The 18625-nt window shown below is 36.3% G+C and overlaps 1 protein-coding gene across 2 annotated transcripts in view; it reads left to right on the plus strand.

Moving 5' to 3' along the window:
• LOC150109283 (synaptophysin-like protein 2) overlaps nt 1–18625 on the plus strand; it is a 109937-nt gene that overhangs the window by 699 nt on the left and 90613 nt on the right. The window lies entirely within an intron of this gene.

Consider the following 18625-nt stretch of genomic DNA (forward strand, 5'->3'; position numbering starts at 1 on the left):
TACAGATTGAATATATAAATTAAATTTTTATTCATTTATTTTTCTTTTTGGGCATTATTTGAATTTATTTTGAATCATAAATATTTGTGTGCAGCATAATAGAAAATTATTTTTTTTTAAAGAAAATATAAATGTGCATAGTTGATTTAAAAACTAAGTATTTATACATAGCATATGTATAGTTCTATAACAGTTAATTTTATTTCCATTTAAAACATTGGAGTTGCCCATCGGAGACAACAGTGCTGGATCTATTAAAGACCGCGATGGCAATACAAGATAGATATACAAAAATGTGGAACTCCTTAACAATAAACAACCAAAAAAGCATATTGCTGTAACTAAGTTTATTTTATGTTAACTATTAATATACTATAATCTTGACCAGGTTTGAGACATTTTTATTAAAAAAACATAGACTGCAAATAGCAGTAGATGCTGTGACTAGTGAGCTGAAGTAATATATTAGATCCTCATCTGATGTAAGCTGTACTGCAGAAATTACATGGGCATTACCATTTTTCTTAAATATTTGTTGATAGTCTCAAATACTATACACTGGAGAAAAACTACATCCAGAACTAGAAATGGAAAAACGATTGTATTGTTGCTTGAAATGAGGGGTAGTATTTATGGAGAACCCATCCATGAAAGGTTGGTTAACCTATAGTACACTAGTACCGTAGATAGATAATTAGTGACTTTATTCATATTTGAGTTGAAAAGCAGTGGATTCTATTCCTTGGGAAACATGACAGAAGACTTTTTGAGGGCATTGGAAGGAATAAATGAAGCAGAGAAATTTGTTTCTTGAGTTTGGAGTTTAACTGTCAGTGGGAGAGTGTTGGTTAGCTGCTGCATGCATTCGGACTGATTTATAGGAGGATGGGGATATTATTAATGGCAGTTATGATTCTGGCCTCCATGGAGTCATAAGACTCATTGTAGGCCTCCCAGAAAACACAGTATCATACCACTCCTTGAACCCATTGACTATGCTCTCACCACGCTATCAGGCAATGCATTCCATGGTTCAACCACCCTCCATGCAAATAAACCACTCCTTACCCTCTTGCTTGCAATTTCCTTTTGTAACTTCCAGGGATGGCCCCTTGTCCTTTCTGTTCCTCCCTGTTTTCACCAAACAAAAGAACTCTCCAGTGTCAACCTTGTTATTATCACTCAACAGTTTGTCTCAATCATATCACTTCTCTCTACCAAACTCTGCAGTCCATATTCCTTCAGCTTAACATCTGCACTAACATTGTACATTCCTGATATCATCTTTGTTATCTGCCTCTGCATTTCTTTCATAATTATTTTATATCCTTCAAATCCTGAGGACCAAATTTGAGCACAATAGTTCAGGTATTTAATCAGGACTTCGTACATTGAAATGACAACTCATATCTCTGCAGACCAGCATCCTTCTCAGTATTGCAGCAATCCTCTGGGTTACCTTCACCACCTTTGCAGTATGTTCCCTGAATCTCAGGTTTCTATCAGTCATCACCACCTGATCCCTTGACTTCTCCAGTTCCTCCACTAGAGTAGGCAGCATGCTCTGGTGGAGCATGCTGCATACTCTGATATCCCATTTATTTGCCTCTGTCCGGTTTATTCAAGTCCTATTGTAGGGCTACCAAATCTGCACTATTCACTAATAACTCTTGACAGTGTCATTAATATAAAGGTTAACCAATACAGGTCTCAGTACTGAGCCCCACTTGTAACCTTCTGCTTCCTTGATACCACTTCCACATACACAACTCTCAGATACCCATTAAATAGTCAATCCCAAATCCAGTTCACTAACCTGACATCTAAATTCATGTGCTGCAACTTAAATATTAGCTTATGTGGTACCCTGTCAGATGCCTTTGTAAAATCCAATAAAAAGCAAAATGTCTTTCTCTCATCAACTGCTTTTGTCACTTTATTATAAAATGCAATTGTACTAAAACGAGCGCTCCTTAACAAATCCGTGCTGACTCTTACAGATAACATTACCCTTGTCAGCCCAATGTTGTAAATGATTCCTCACTAATTTCTCCAAAATCTTAACTACTGGTGAAATACAAACTGATCTACAGTTTGACACTTCCAGTCTGCTACTACCCTTATGCAATGGCACTATCTTGTCCTCCTTCCACTCCTCGGGCACCTTTCCTATAGCCAGACTTTCATTGAAAAGCAAGGTCAACGGAGATATCATTTCTTTAGCACATTCTTTTCAGGGAGATGGTGTTGGAGAGGATTTCGGATGGACTGGAAAGTGTACAAGATTGGTGGAAACATAATTCAACAGTAATCCTCAGCTGTGCAATCGAGGTGCTTGGTGAGACATCTGGAAAGATTAGTGAGAAGAAGGAGGGTTGGTGGTGGAATAACAATGTACAAGTGGCAGTGACAGCTAAGAGGAAGGCAAAGCAGAAGTGGGATGAGTCAAGAGTGGAAAAGGACAGAGAGAGAGAAAGCAAGAAGCCAAGAGAGTTGTGGCACAGGCGAAGGCCATGGCATATCAAGATCTGTATGATCAATTAGAAACAAAGAAAGAACAGAGAAAAATTTACCAACTAGCGAAATGTAGAAATAAAGCAGCAAAGGACATCTTACATGTGAGGCAGATCAAAGATGCTGAAGGAAGAGTATTATGGAGGGATGTGGACATTAGAAACAGATGGAGAATATAATTTGAGGGACTTTTGAATGAGGAAATTGCAAGGACTCACAGAGAAGATGGGCAGCCTTCTGAGGGGATGGTGCAGAACATCAGTAGAGTGGAAGTGACGGAGGCCATGAAGAGGATGAGGAATGGAAAATTGGTAGGTCCCGACAGGATTCCAGTGGAGGCATGGAAGGCACTGGGGGAGGAGGGAATTGACCTGCTGTGGGACCTGTTCATAAAAGTTTGCCAACAGGAAAATATACCTGAGGAATGGAGAGAAAGTACTCTTGTCCCATCTACAAGGGTAAAGGGGATGCACAAGACTGTAAGAATTACAGAGGAATAAAGTTGATGTCCCACACAATGAAAATACTAGAAAGGGTTCTTGATGGAAGATTGAGGAAGGAGGTGGAGATTGCAAAGGAACAATTTGGCTTCATGCCTGGTAGATCAACAACAGATGCTATCTTTGGGTTACGGCAGATGATGGAAAAGTTTCGAGAGAAACAACAGGAGCTACATCTGGTGTTTATTGATCTGGAGAAAGCATATGATAGAGTACCAAGGCAAGAAGGCTGGAGGTGTCTGAGGGAGAAGGTGGTACCAGGGAAATATGTCAGGTTGGTGCCAGAGATGTACAGAAATGTGAAGACAAGAGTTCAGACCTGTCTGCGACAAAGTTTTCAAGTAACAGTTGGCTTACATCAAGGGTCAGCATTAAGTCCGTTTTTGTTTAATATTCTGATGGAGGTGGTGACGGAGAAGGTGAGAGAAGATGTGCCTTGGACAATGTTGTGTGCAGATGACATCTTGCTGTGTGCAGATTCAAGAGAAGTGGCAGCTAAACTGGAAAGATGGAGGAAAGTACTGGAAGAGAGAGGTATGAGACTGAACAGAAGTAAGACAAAAGTGGATGGCGTCCAGGAGACAAATCTGGAGCTGGAAGGAAATGTCATCAAAAAGGTGAGGGACTTTAGATACTTAGGTTCCAACAGTGGAAGAAGATGGAGGGGCTGAGAAGGAAATGGGATGCAGGATACTAGTGGTTGGAAGAACTGGAGAGAGATGGCTGGAGTGCTATACAATAAGAGGGTGCCAATCAATCTGAAATGCAAAATCTATAGGACAGTAGTGAGGACAGCTATGACGTATGCTATGGAAACTGTGGCCCTGAGGAAAAATAACATCAGCAAGTTGGAGGTAGCAGAGATGAGAATACTTAGGTGGATGTACGGTGTGACCAGAAAGGATCGTCTGAGAAATGACTATGTGAGGGGAACAGTGAAAGTTATGAACTTAGGAGCGAATATACAGGAGGCAAGGTTGAGATAGTTTGGTCATATGATGATGAAGAGGGAGGACGAATATGTGGGAAGAAAGGTCATGCAGATGGATGTGCAAGGAAGGAGGAAGCATGGGTGCCAAAGAAGAGATGGAGGGAGCTGGTAGAAGAGGACTTCAGGATGGAGAACTTGGATGTGGTAACAGCCCAAGACAGGAGGATGTGGAGGAGACTCATCATTAACAGTGACCCCACTTAAGTGGGACAAGCTGCAGAAGAAGAAGATTCTCTCAAAACCCATGGCAAAATCCCATCCAGTCCCATTGCTTTATTGACATCCAGAGTACTCAGTATTAGAAACTCTTCTTGCACTTCTGTAAAAACTATGGTTGTTTTATTATTTAATTACATCTTATCGTCTGTGCCATTGTAAAATCTACGATATTATACTATCTTATTCAATTTTTATCTTCAAAATTTCACTTTACTTAATGTACTTTAACTTTAATCTTTACTCCTTAGCTTTAATCTTAACAGTTTATCTTTTATCTAAACAGTCGTAATTCCAAGTAAATTATCCGTTGCTTGATTTAATCTCTTAGCTCACAATCCTCTCACTCAACTTAATTCCCCCCTTTGTCTCAAAGCCGCAAATATTATTGTTCATGTGTGCAAAACTTTCAGCACTAAGAGAATGCCTCAGGTGGGAGCCAATCTCTTTGTGTGGACAACTGGTGTTTTTCTAAATTGAATTTTGGAAAATTTATCTGATTTCTAGCTGCGCCACCAAAATTCGTGGATAGGAGAAGATTAGCCTTCCAAAGAAAAACACTCAGTTAATCACAGAACCTTCCTCTTACTTATAATTAAATCTAGCAACATGAAACTTCTTTTCTACAGTCGTGGCTATTCAAGAACACACAGATTCGAATTTAGTGAGCAGTGCATTGGTAACAGGAATCGGACAAATTATTTAAACAAGAAAACAATTTATTCATAATCCAAGAAATGTACAAAAAAGACGATACTAAAAATTCAAGTAAATCAGGTTCTATACTTCAATGGCAACTCACAAATACTCAGACACGATTACTCCTCTTATGTAAACAATTCTTGTAAGACCACGTGTCTATGATAATACCTTTGTTAGCTTTTAGTCACACTCAGAGTAATATCACATAAACAAATGCAGGCTTAGCAAATAACAACAATATTAAGCACAGTATAAATCACTTTAAATTCTGTAAAGTTTTTTTTTTTTTATATATAACTGAACAAGACAATTCAAAGGATAGATAAATGCCTATAGTCTTTATATATCATTACAAACAAAATGTTAATATACTGTCCTTCCACCTCTAACTCACCATTTGCTTTCAAAACTACCATTAGTGTCATTGCCCTCCAAATCCTCCACTCTGAGAAGACATCACTTATCATAAGCATTACTCAACCACTGCGTTTTTTCCCTTCCTATCCTGTTGAAAAATGTTATACCCTGCTACTTCTTTTGTCAACCGTGTCTGAGATCCCATTGATCTTTGGGTCAGCTGATGCTATCAGCACCACAAATTTATTCTGGATACTCTTGGCATTAGTATAAAGAATCGAGGCATTGTTACTGTTGTATATTTATCATTATCTCCTCCAGACTCCACTGGATTCAGCATTATACAAGTATTCCCTCTTCTCCAGAGCACCTATTCTCGCAAGAGGTCACCCTTGCAACCATCCACCCTGATAACTCTAGTTTCCCTGCATTGACACACAGATGTTTTCAGAGAACAACATTCCTCCAGCTGGCTACATCTTTCTTCTTTCAAATGTGAGCAGTCTCACACATAGAATTCCTTTGTCTTCAAATGACCTTGAAGCATCCACGTAATCCAAATCCCTCTTTCGACACATTCTGTCTATTATACTATTCATTATTGATACTCTTCTCTGCATCTGGTCATTATCATACCTGGGCAACACACTATCATCCCTCTTTGTACAACCTACAGCACAAACCTGAGATCTCTTGCCACCTGATTCACACTGCCTCTCAAGTCATTTATGCCCATCATCACAATCATCTCATCTACCATTTCACCTCACTTAATTGCCATAGGCACATTATTGTTCCTCCAGGCAAACATTCCTCTGACATTCTATTTTGTACCCATGGATCATTAACTTTCTTTCTTTCTTCTTCCACTTTCCTCTCAACCTATTATCTTTCGTTCCCTGGTTCCAGCACTGTCTCACCTATCTCTCATTCTCTCTTTTACTGTTCTATTCTTTCCTTTTTATGATTCCCATGATCTCACTCTCTCCCCTACTGATTTGCTTTGTAGTTGTTGTTTCCAATCACCTACTTGTGTTTTTCATGCTTTTCAACTCTTTCCTGATACATTCCCCTTCTTTCAGTGCATCTTTTTCTTTCTGCAAGCTACCTACTCTTGATCGACATTCATCCTGCCAATTCACACCTCTTTGAAAACTCAATGTCTCTCTAGGATGTATTATCCCATTTATGATGTAATGTTGCCAAGGGCCATTATGCTGATTTCTAAATCTCACAATTCTTCCCATTTTCTGCAGACATATACCGTATTTTCCAGTGTATAAGACGGAATCAAGAAATTTAATACAATTTTCTGGAAAAAACCTCACGGGCTACTTTGACTGCATGTGTACGAATCATTTTGGTTGAAATGGCAATGCCATTTTGCCGATTTTATTGCACCCATTTCAAAACTTCGGTCTCTAGTTCTGGCCACTTCACAATTTTTCCATGTTCCACGCGCTTTTCATTACGCAAATTGTACAAAATCTCCTTCTGACCACGCCAAGTTCTAATCATTTTTTCTGTAGGCGGAGATCCAAAATGTCTTTCAGCTTCCCTATTCCTGTGTTCTTCCGCATATTTTACAACCTGCAATTTGTAACTTGAAGTATATGATTGTCGCCTGTTTTTTTCCATCACTAAAATCTGCGGGGAAATATCAAACTGAACACAAAATATCTCAACACGTCAACTCAATACCGATAAACACCGGTAACTGATTACTCGGATAAGATATTATGAAACTTGAATAGGGACTCCCCGTTCTTAGCCAATGACACACTAGAAGTCACGTGAAGGTCACGCATCAATTTGATTGCACCATTAACCGCCTACAAAGATCTCTGAACATAAAAAGGGAGTGCGTATGACTTTGAAAAGAGGAAACAATCTTTACCTTCATTATATAAGACGCACCCCATTTTTAAGATGAATTTTTAAGGTAAAAAAGTGCATCTTATACACCGGAAAATATGGTACTCCCCAATCTCTCACCTGCCACATATCTAACTGCCAAGATGTGTACATGCCGCAAGCACCATATGCAAAATCCCATAGTATACTGTGCAAAATGTTCTTAAATGTGGAGGAAGACTTGGTGAGAGTCATTGGCAAACTGAGCTGCAGCCATTATTTAAACACTGCAATGAACACTACAAGCTATAGTGAAATATTACATTATTATAGTTCGCCCACCGATTAGCGGTCCCTCAACACTTCTGCGCATGTCAGAAAGAGGAGAATCCATTCCAATAATAGGGTAATCAATCTGTCTTCTGGGATGTGTTTGTTTATTATTACAGGTCGGAAAATTTAGCTTTTCTTTTACGAACATTGTAGTTTTTAAAGTGTAACTATTTTGCTTGTATAACAGTTGGAAAAATGTACGTAGAGTATTAACAAAATTAAAAAAGGTATAGCATAAAACAAAAATTTAAGTAAGTTTATTTTTAAGAAAGTTTTCTATAAAATAAAAATAATAATTGTGGAAGAAAAGCTTGGTGAAGAACAAGCTGGATTCAGGCCAAATAGAGGCTGTCAGGATCAGATCTTCACTTTACAACAAATAGTCGAGAAAGCATGGGAATATAACAAAGATCTGTATTTAAGTTTTGTCGATCTGGAAAAGGCATATGACAAGGTACCAAGAGAGAAGCTATTCAATACGCTACAGTTATATGGTGTCAATGGGGCATTATATCAAGTAATACTTGGTCTTTATTTGAGTTGAAAATCAGCAGTTAGAATTGAAGGAAGTACAGGAAGATGGTTTAATGTTAACTCTGGTGTGAGGCAAGGATGTACATTATCCCCTCTGTTATTCATTATCTATATGGATCACATTATGAAGGAAAGTGGTATTAAACATGATATCAAAATTGGAGATGTTAATGTCAGCTCTTTGCTTTATGCGGAATGTGTTATACTTCTAAATAAATCCGCTACACGTCTGCAAGATTCTCTGACTAAATTGAATAGCTGTTGTAATAGATATGGTATGAAGGTCAGCAATAAAAAGACAAAGACAATGAAAATAGGCAGAATCATTGAAAATGTCAACTGTGTTGTGAATGGAGAACCTGTGGAACAAGTAAAACATTTCAGCTATTTAGGCACGATTTTTACTGAAGATGGTAAATTAAATATAGAAATAGACAACAGAATAAGCAAAGCTGGTATGGTGGGAAGTCAATTGAATAAATTCATATGGAATAAGAGAGAAATTAGTCGGAACACTAAATTAGCTGTGTACAAGACAGTGTTCAAACCAGTTTTAACTTATGGATCTGAGAGCTGGGTCAGAAGTAAAACACTTGACCAAAGACTAGAGACCACAGATATGAGAGTCCTGAGAAAGATTACAGGCGTGAACAGATGGCATCAATGGCAATATCATGTTAAAAATGAGGATATTAGGAAAGAACTTGACATTGTCAGCATCCAGGAATGTGTTAGCAGAGCTAATCTCAGGTGGTATGGTCACTTAAACAGAATGGGCGAGGAAAGATTAGCAAAATGAGTGTTCTCTGCCAGGTTGGCAGCAAAACGACCTAGAGGAAGACCAAGATATAGGTGGATTGATACGGTACAAAGTGCTTTAGACGATAGAAATATAAGATCTGATAATGTTGGAGTCTTGACAAGTAACAGACTGATTTGGAGGAAAATTGTAGATAGGAAATTAATAATAATGTAATTTTTTCATGTAGTACTATCATATCCTGTACACCCCTTGAGGGTACATGGCAGGAATTTGATGGTGATGATGATGATAAAAATAATTATACAGAAAAACAGAATTTTTTCCAAATGAACTTAGATATTCTAAACTTACAGTTGAGAGAACTGAGATACTTTAATGTCCTAAACCGATTAATTATTAATGACTTGTAGTGACTCTTTTAACAAACCCATTCAAAAAAAGGTTGGAAAAAATACCATTATTAAATCCTTTTAATCTTCATAGTCATCTTAATCGGTGTCCGAATCGCCATCACTTTCACTTAAACTGATCACTAAAGGTTCGCATAATTCTTCGATAATTCCGTCTCTGTCCCAATACATTTTCCATTGAGGTGACATGAAAGCAATATTTTCACCAGTTTTGAACTGTAATGCTTTCAATCGCCTGTTCTGAAAGCTTAAAAAGTTTCGACATGTCAATATCTCCAGTTACATTGCGATGACGAATGAAACTTTTCACTTCTGCCCAAACATACTCAATAGCATTAATATTGCAATGATATGGTGGTAGCTTCAAAGCTAGAAATCCATGCTCTTTGAGCATTGTATCGAATTTAAATAGTTTAGTTGTGGGCAAGTTTCTTTTGACCAAATTAAGCAATTCAATTTTTCGCATATCTGAGGAATGTTATTTGCAGAGAGCCAATCCATAAGAACTTGCTTCTTATTAGACCAATTTGGAACTTTGTTTAATCGAATAGAGTGATATGAAGCATTATCAATTATAACAACACCATTTTTAGGAAGGTTTGGAATCAGTTTTTCTTCTGCCCACTTTTCGAAGATCGTAGAATTCATTTGCCTGTGGTAATTGGCTTTGTATAGTAAGTTTGATTTCGGTAAAAAACCCATTTCTCCACCCGCACACAAAATTATTATGCGCCGTGAGTCATTTCCGGTTTGTAGCACTCCACATTCTTCTTTAGACTGCCAACATTTTCCATAAGTTAAATTACTATCAATTCAAGTTTCATCTAGATATACAATCGGTCTTTTCTCCTCCCTGAAACGTCTTATTGCTCTCAAATACTGCGTTCGAGATAAAACAATGTCACTTCGCTCCATGATAAGTTTCCTTTTATTCTGGGATTTTTTAAAACAAAATCCGATTTCATGAAGTATTTTCCTTAAAGTTTCTCTTTTCCAAAGAAAATTAATTTTTTCTTTAAGCACAAGAATCAATTTCGAAACAGTTGGCACTCTTTTCTCGACCACGTAAAATTCAAGAATAGTTCTTCTTATAACATCTACATCAAAATCATTCAAAGCTACGGTTTCGATGATTTTCTTTACTCTGGCGCTTTTTTTTTTTAGGAGATTTAAATTTTGCCTTATCTTTACCATTTGATTCCCTACAAATTCTTTTAACAGACCCCGATACGCCCGTAATTGCACTTGCACGTTTTATGACTTGAGAAAGGGGAACAAGGAGACGATTCTTTTTCGCAGAATATCAGCACATTATTCAGTATTCTTTTGCAAGAGCTACTGAAACGTTTAACAACAGAACTTGTTGACTGTTCTGGATCAATCATACAAATGAATAATAAAAAAATGATGCAAAAAAGCGACAACAAAAATCAAGCTAGTACTAGTACAGTGACAGACAAGAAAGCATGTGATTTCGCATGTTGGCGACCAATTCGTACATCCTTCATTTCTTTCTCCCCTTCAGCATGAATCGACTATTCTTGGCAAAATGCCAAGGAGAGACCTACAAACGGTGGGCAAACTATAACTGTTAAATTAAAACTTGCTGAACGTCTCGTAACTTACAAGAAGAGAGTTGTGCATATACTTCACTTGCAGAGTTTGACTTTGTTTGCTTATGCTTGGTTTTTATCCTTTACAAAATAATCAGAAGCTAAGTATGCTTGAGTCAAGCACACACATAGGAAATTCATAACATTTAATTGAATTCACAATGTTATGTATACTATCTCTGTAGGTTATTGCAGAAATTTCATTGTTTCAATTGTTTCATTTTCTCTTTCATGTTAGGCTTAGCAGCCTGCCATGGTCAAGTAACTTGGCTTTTTAGAAACCTCTAGCTATTCTTAATTGGAGATAACTAGACTGAGGCATAAGTTGCATTCCTTTCATAAAAGTGGTATATTTCCAAGAGGTAAAGAAGCTTTTCTGTTATCACTTACCAATAATCAGTGAACTTGGGTAGATATCGTGCAGCAGGGATGCACTAGCACAGTATTTGACTGAATGAAATTAGTGTACATGCTGTTATACAAGGGAAAAATAAGTGTTTAACACAGAACAGTTATTGGTTATGAGTATCACGTCACCAGACTGGACACAACAAATGTAGGTAGTTTAATGAAGCAAAAAAATTGAATGAAAAATGTTACAAAGTACATTCTATTACTCATCTAGTAGAAAGAATGTGCTGCATAATATTTTTCATTCTCTTCTTGCTTCATATAACTATAACTAGCTGTGCATTCACTCTGTAATGCTTTGTATTAAATATTTTTCCTGTTACATAATTCATGTGTACAATAATTTCATTGTTTTAATTGTTCAATCTTCCCTTTTTAAAAATGTTAGGCTCAGTATCCTGCCACAGTCAAGTAACTTGACTTCTTAAAAACTTGGAACTACTTATTAATAATCATATTCACACCCTACAGATGTGAATCTGATTATTAATAACTGGTGCCATGATTTCTGCAGGAGCCAAAAGTTTTCATTATAACCATAATGAAATGCACAGTCTTCTATACTATGATATGCTTGTTATTTTGCTTAATTGCTTTGACATTATTATTCTGCACCTCCAAGCAGTTAAGACTCATTGCAGGAGGCTTAACTACCCATTCACCAACTTATCTGCCAATGAATTCCATGGTTCAATGAATTCCATTGCCTTCTCACCTTACTCACACCTCCTTTTACAACTTCTAGTTTTTATGACTGCTTGCCCTTTTTCTGCTATATGAAAAATCTTTCTGGTATCTGTCTTCTAAATACCTTTCAACAGTTTAAGTTTAAATGTCACAATCATGTCATCCCTTTGTCTTCTGCCTGACTGACATTCTGTTCTGCACATCATGAATGAATCACTTTCCATACATCTCTTCTCTCACAGATCTATTCATTCCTTACCTGTTTCCTCACTCTCTTACCTTCAACACTCCCTCCTTGCTGTCTTAATTACCTATTTCCTCTATTTCTATCTCTTGCTCCTGTACTCTTTTTTAAACTTTCTCTCATTGTACTACTTATTAGTCTCACATCAACCTTTCAAGTCTTCTAATCTCCTTTCATGAGTCAGCTCATTTCTCATACCTTCCTCTCAGCACCTCTCAAGCATTCTACCCTCACTTGAATGTCACTGATATACTTGACACTATCCTTCAGATCTTCCAGTCTCACTACTTCATGTCAAGCCCATAGCTACCTCATGCTTGCTTTCCCCCTCCTTCCCCATGATCATGCTGCTCATAACTCTCCTAACAAACACTTTTCTGTTACACCACTATCACTGCCACCGGATCCCTGAGATACTGATACCAAAATCACCTAGCTCCTCCCATTGTTTACATTTCATGCAAACATGCACTTTCCATCTCTTACTTCATCACGAACCATGAGCACACCACCCGTTGGTGTCCGATGCCTCCTTCACTATCTTCTTCCACTTTGTTTGTCTTTAATTCATTTAAAAAATAGCCTGCATCTAAAAAATACACTTTACTGTATAATGGCTAAACAAGTGTTTAGTGGTTTTGTCCTAAAATACATCTAGAAGAAGCACTTTACATCTTCTAGAATATGTATTTTATTTCCAGCATGCTGGAAATAAAACTTGGATCTGAAATCCTTAATTCGAACATTACATCTTCCCTTTTAAAAAATCACAAAAACACTTGATTTTAGTTGCCAGTTTTCTGTCTTAACATAAACCAAGCATATTCACTTTTTTTCCATCCTTTTATCTCCTGTAAGGTTGAGAACTTTGTTTTTCTTTCTATGTGAAAAACTGCTTTTTTAAAAGTAATTAAGCTCACCCTACCATATCTCTTCCCCCCTCCTCCCAACATTTGTTCTGTTGTCATTTTCATAACATAATAGATGACAACTTTTAAATATTTTTCTTTCTACATGAAAGACTACATTCATATCTGCTTTCGAGTTTCCAAAAAAATCTCCCCATTTCTCTCACAGCAATATTAGTGTTCTTTTCACTCCACGCATTTTCCATTACATATCACACTTCTGGTTTTTGTTTGTAATAAAGCAAGAAAAGTGAGCCTTGCAATTATGTGTTATAGTTATGCTGCTTTAACTTGATAATAAATCTTGCACACTTGAAGTGTGTGAGAAAGCATGCAAGTTTTTCATCACAGGAGAAGCAAGTTTTTGATATCATGAATACATTTAAATGAAATTAGTTATTTCCAGTAATTTTTTAATCAAATCAGTGCATTCATTTAGTTCAGTATTAATCCTACATAATATTACAGTAAGCATGACATTTGTAATATACAGTCTGTTATTTTTTTTAAAAAAAGGTACTCTTCTCACTATATCGTTTCATTAACCAAATAAACTGTTAATTATAAATGAAAAAAACACAAAAAAAAATAAATAAAATTGGCACTCTTCTTTCCTCAACCTATTGGTTCATAGGTAGAACGGGCTGTCAATAGTGGTCTTCTGTTTTGTGGTGTTAGTTTAACTGTTTGTTCATTTTTAATGTCATCCATATTTCGTTCTTGGTTGTCTCCATCTATCAGATCGTCCCTCAGTCAAATTTGTAGTCCAGTCTTGAGTGTCTTAATAGGTGTTCTATCATGTTTTCTTTTTTATAACATCGGGGAACAGCCTTCAGATATGGAGGTTAGCTGCGATATAAGCAGAGCAATCTGGCGAATAAGCAGCCGTGGACCAACAGCGACTGAGCTATCAGGGCGTGGGGGAGCAGAAGTGGTAACTCTGTCTCACTTAAAACCTCACAAAGCCCAATGACAACTCGGTGACATGGCGAGTAGTGCCGCCATTAAATAAGTACCTACTGGGGTCACCGCCCCTGACATTGGGAAGCAGCATTGTCAGTACTGACACAAGGTTGAAGCCAAATGATGACGGAAAAGCTTGTGATCAGAGATTTGCAGATGGCAATATGATTATATTGTGTACGTCTGTAATACTGCGGGGCAGAAAGCAAATGGAGAAACTACTGCTCTACCTTATCTCCAGAACAACCACCATGGCGAGCAAACCCTTACAATTGGCCCCAAGTTCCTGGCGTCCCTTAAATGGGACAGGGGTGCGAAGAATCTCCGGGCTCAAAATGGTGTCCACTTTTAAAATTGCAACTTGGAATGTCAGAACTCTGTATGAAGCTGGCAAATTAAGAAATGCCACAAGAGAAATGAAGAGGCTGGGCATCCGGATTTTGGGAATTTGCGAGACAAGATGGCCAGGATCTGGAAAGTGTCAACAAGATAATATGACAATGTATTACTCTGGGAATGATGAGAACAAACATCGACATGGTGTATCTGTAATAGTAGATGAAGAAATCAATAAATCAGTACTAGATTGGATTCCATTTTCTGAAAGGATAATGCTGTTACAACTTAAGGGAAACCCCGTTAACATAAATATCATCCAAGCTTATGCACCCAAAGCTGACAAAAGTGAAGAAGATGTTGAAGAGTTTTATGAACACCTAAAAGAGATTAAAAACCTAACAAAGAAACATGATATAAACATAGTGATGGGTGACTTCAATGCAAAAGTGGGAAGAGGGGGTGATGGAGAAATTGTTGGCGAATATGGCTTAGGCACCAGAAATGACAGAGGAGATCGCCTAGTCCAATTCTGTCAGGAAGAAGATCTAACAATAGCAAATACCTGGTTTAAACTTCCACCCAGAAGACTGTACACTTGGAAATCGCCTCAAGATAACCAACATAATATTGTCAGAAATCAAATCGATTATATACTGATAAATAAAAGATTCCACAGTAGTATAAAGAGTGCAAAGACTTATCCTGGAGCAGATATCTCATCAGACCACAATCCCATAGTTGCAGAAATACGTCTTAGATTAAAATCAGCTAAAAAATCACAAAAGAAGAAAAAGAAAATTGATGTAGAAAAACTGAAAGACCCAAACATAAATAAAAATGCCAAGACACAGCTTAACCTGCGATTACAACAGATTAACATAGAAGAAAATAAAAGTGTGGAATCTCTTTGGAATAGCTTAAAGAATGCCATCGTAACAACAAGTATTGAAGAAGTAGGTTATGTGAATAATATAAAACAACAGGAATGGATGACAGATGAGATTCTTTCTCTTATTAATACAAGAAGAATGTATAAAAACAAAGACCTAGCCAGGTATACAGAAACACATAACATCATCAAGAAAAAAATAAAAGAAGCCAAGGAAAATTGGATGAAAAGTTTATGTACTGAAATTGAACTGCTTCAGAAACAACATGATAATTTCAATCTGTATAAGAAAATCAACGAAATTTCCGGAAAACTGAGGAAAAAGCAAATAGTGTCTCTAAGAGACGAAAATGGAAAAATAGTTCTAGAAGAAGAGAATAAAGCACAGATTTGGATAAAATATGTAACAGAACTTTTCAATGATACTAGACAGAAGCCTATAAACATAAAAGATAACATTCAAGGACCAGCAATCATGAAATGCGAAATAGAGAATGCTATACAAACAAGTAAAACAGGAAAAGCCAGTGGACCAGATGGTGTGCAAACAGAATTTTTAAAATTAATCGAACCAGATAACATCAAACTTCTTGAAAAACTATTTAATAAAATATATGAAAGTGATGAATTTCCATCAGATTGGCTCAAATCTACATTTATCACTATCCCAAAGAAACCCAAAGCGAATTCCTGTGGTGACTTCAGACTTATTAGTCTAATGAGCCAAACATTAAAAATATTTTTGAAAGTAATTCAGAATCGCATTTATAGAAAAAGTGAAGAAACTCTAAGTGAAACACAATTCGGCTTTCGGAATAGTTTTGGTACTAGAGAGGCCTTTTTCTGTACCCAAATATTGATACAAAAATGCATAGAAAAACAGAAATCTGTCTTTATGTGTTTCATAGATTTTGAAAAAGCATTCGACAAAGTCAGACACACCAACTTAATAGAAATCCTTCAACAAATAAGGCTAGACGAACAAGACATAAGACTAATAACAAATCTGTATTGGAATCGGTCAGCTACCGTTCAATTAGACAACATTACCACCAGTGATATTAACATCAAAAGAGGAGTGAGACAAGGATGTGTGCTCTCACCACTCCTGTTCAACATATATGCAGAGGTAATCTTTAAAAAAGCATTGGAAGAATGTCCAGAGGGAATCACAATAAATGGAAAGATTGTTAACAACCTACGATATGCAGATGACACCATGCTAATTGCAGATAACATTATGGATCTCCAAAAACTCATTGACAGAGTATACATAGAAAGCCAAAGAATGGGAATAAATATAAACATCAACAAGACAAAATACATGATCATCAGCAAACATCCAGCCTCATCAATGAAACTGACACTCAATGGGAAAAATATTGATCAAGTGTCAAGATATAAATATCTTGGTTGCTGGCTTAATGAACGGTGGGATCCAGAAATAGATATAAAGACAAGGATTGAAGTTGCATGGCAGTCCTTCATGAAAATGAGAACACTATTCTGCAATAAAGACCTAAACATGGAAGTCAGATGCCGAATGCTGAAATGCTACGTGTGGTCTATTCTGCTCTATGGAGTTGAAACATGGACATTGAAGGCGACAACCATCAAGAAAATCGAAGCCTTTGAGATGTGGCTATACAGAAGAATGCTAAAGATATCATGGACAGAAAAAATTACCAATGAAGATGTCTTAAAATCCATTGGCAAAGCTAAACATCTTGTACAAATAATCAAGAAACGAAAAACATCATATCTTGGACACATCATGAGAAACAGCAAATACCTTCTACAAATATCTTCTACAAACTATTTTGGTAGGAAGAATTGATAGCAAAGGAACTAGAGGAAGAAAAAGAATATCATGGTTTGACAACATCAAGACGTGGACAGGAAAGAGCAGTGCACAACTGCTCAGATTAACACAAGATCGCAGTTTGTTCGCCAAGATGGTCGCTGACCTTCGATAGAAGATAGCACAATAAGAAGAAGAAGAATGTCTTTTTTTTTTTCGTCTGCCTTTCTTAATACTTCATCTGTAACTCTTCTTGTTTTCATGCGATCTTCAGCATTCAACACCATATCTTGAATGCTAAAGTCTTGATTTGTCTCTTTCGTTTTTTTTTTTTTTAGTACATGCCTCTGATCTGTAGAGGGCTACACTTCAGACAAAACTTAATAAAGTGCTTGCTATTCAATGACACTCATTCATGTTAATAGTGTTCTTTTCGTGTTAAATGCTTTTTTTTTTTGCATGTGCTATTCTTGTTCTCACATCTCTTCCACTTCTGTTATCTGTGATGTTATTAGGCTTCCTAGGTAGCCTAATTATTTTATTTGTATTAATCTTTTTACATCTACTGTGAGATCATTACCTTTTTTTTTTCTCATTGATTTTCATCTTGCATCTTTGGACATTCTGATTAAATGCTGTGTTGCATCTGTGCATCTTATTCTTCCAACACCTTTATTCCTTAAGTAGGTGCACAGTTGTAATATAGCTTACTGTAAATTTAAATTTTATGTAATGGAAATGCTTTTTAATAAAATGGAAATGCTTATTTAAGAAACAGCTATCTTGCAAAGACAAATCAGACAATCATGTGACAATGCATAGCCAAAAGTGAATTCTTGCTCCACATAGGGCTACTTACTTTCTATCTTTCGTGAATGTTATTACTTGTTTTTCCTATTAAATTATTTATGGCAGTTTGGAAGTCATCTATTGAGCAGTAAATGAAGGGAAACATAAACTGAGTTGTGTATATGTTAAACCCACAAAGCATATTTCTATATAATTGTGCAATGAGAATTGAAGAATGTATTACTTTGTTTTGTCAAGATAACATTTTTTTTTTGTTTTTTTAACCACTTGTAATAACAATATTTATATAAAGTAGACCAATACCTTTTGGGTAAAATTTTTTTGGGGGTAGCAGGTATTTAATTCGTATTTCTTGGAGCCCTGTTGTTACAAATATACAGGGCTCTCTCTCTCTCTCTCTATATATATATATATTTATGAAGAATTGAATGACTAGAACTGAGATTTAAGTAAAATGGTTTTAATATAAAAACACTACTAGTTTCGGCTTGTAACAGCCTTCTTCAGGTGACATTATAAAAGAAAGAAAAAACAGTAAACATTGAAGGTAAAAAGACCATGAACAACATAGACAGTCTCTATACATAATTAGCATGAAAAATGCTAATCATTTTTCATGCTAATTAAAGAATTCTAGTCATTCAATTCTTCATAAAACTATCTATGTTAACCGAGTTAATGATCATTCTGTCATATATATATATATATATATATATATATATATATATATTTATTTATAAAGAGTTGAATGACTAGAACCAAGATTTAAGTAAAAAGGTTTTAATG

The sequence above is a fragment of the Typopeltis vanoorti genome, chromosome 2 (genome assembly GCF_054136105.1).
Source record: "Typopeltis vanoorti isolate ZY-2024b chromosome 2, IOZ_Tvanoo_1.0, whole genome shotgun sequence".
Classification (NCBI taxonomy): domain Eukaryota; kingdom Metazoa; phylum Arthropoda; class Arachnida; order Uropygi; family Thelyphonidae; genus Typopeltis; species Typopeltis vanoorti.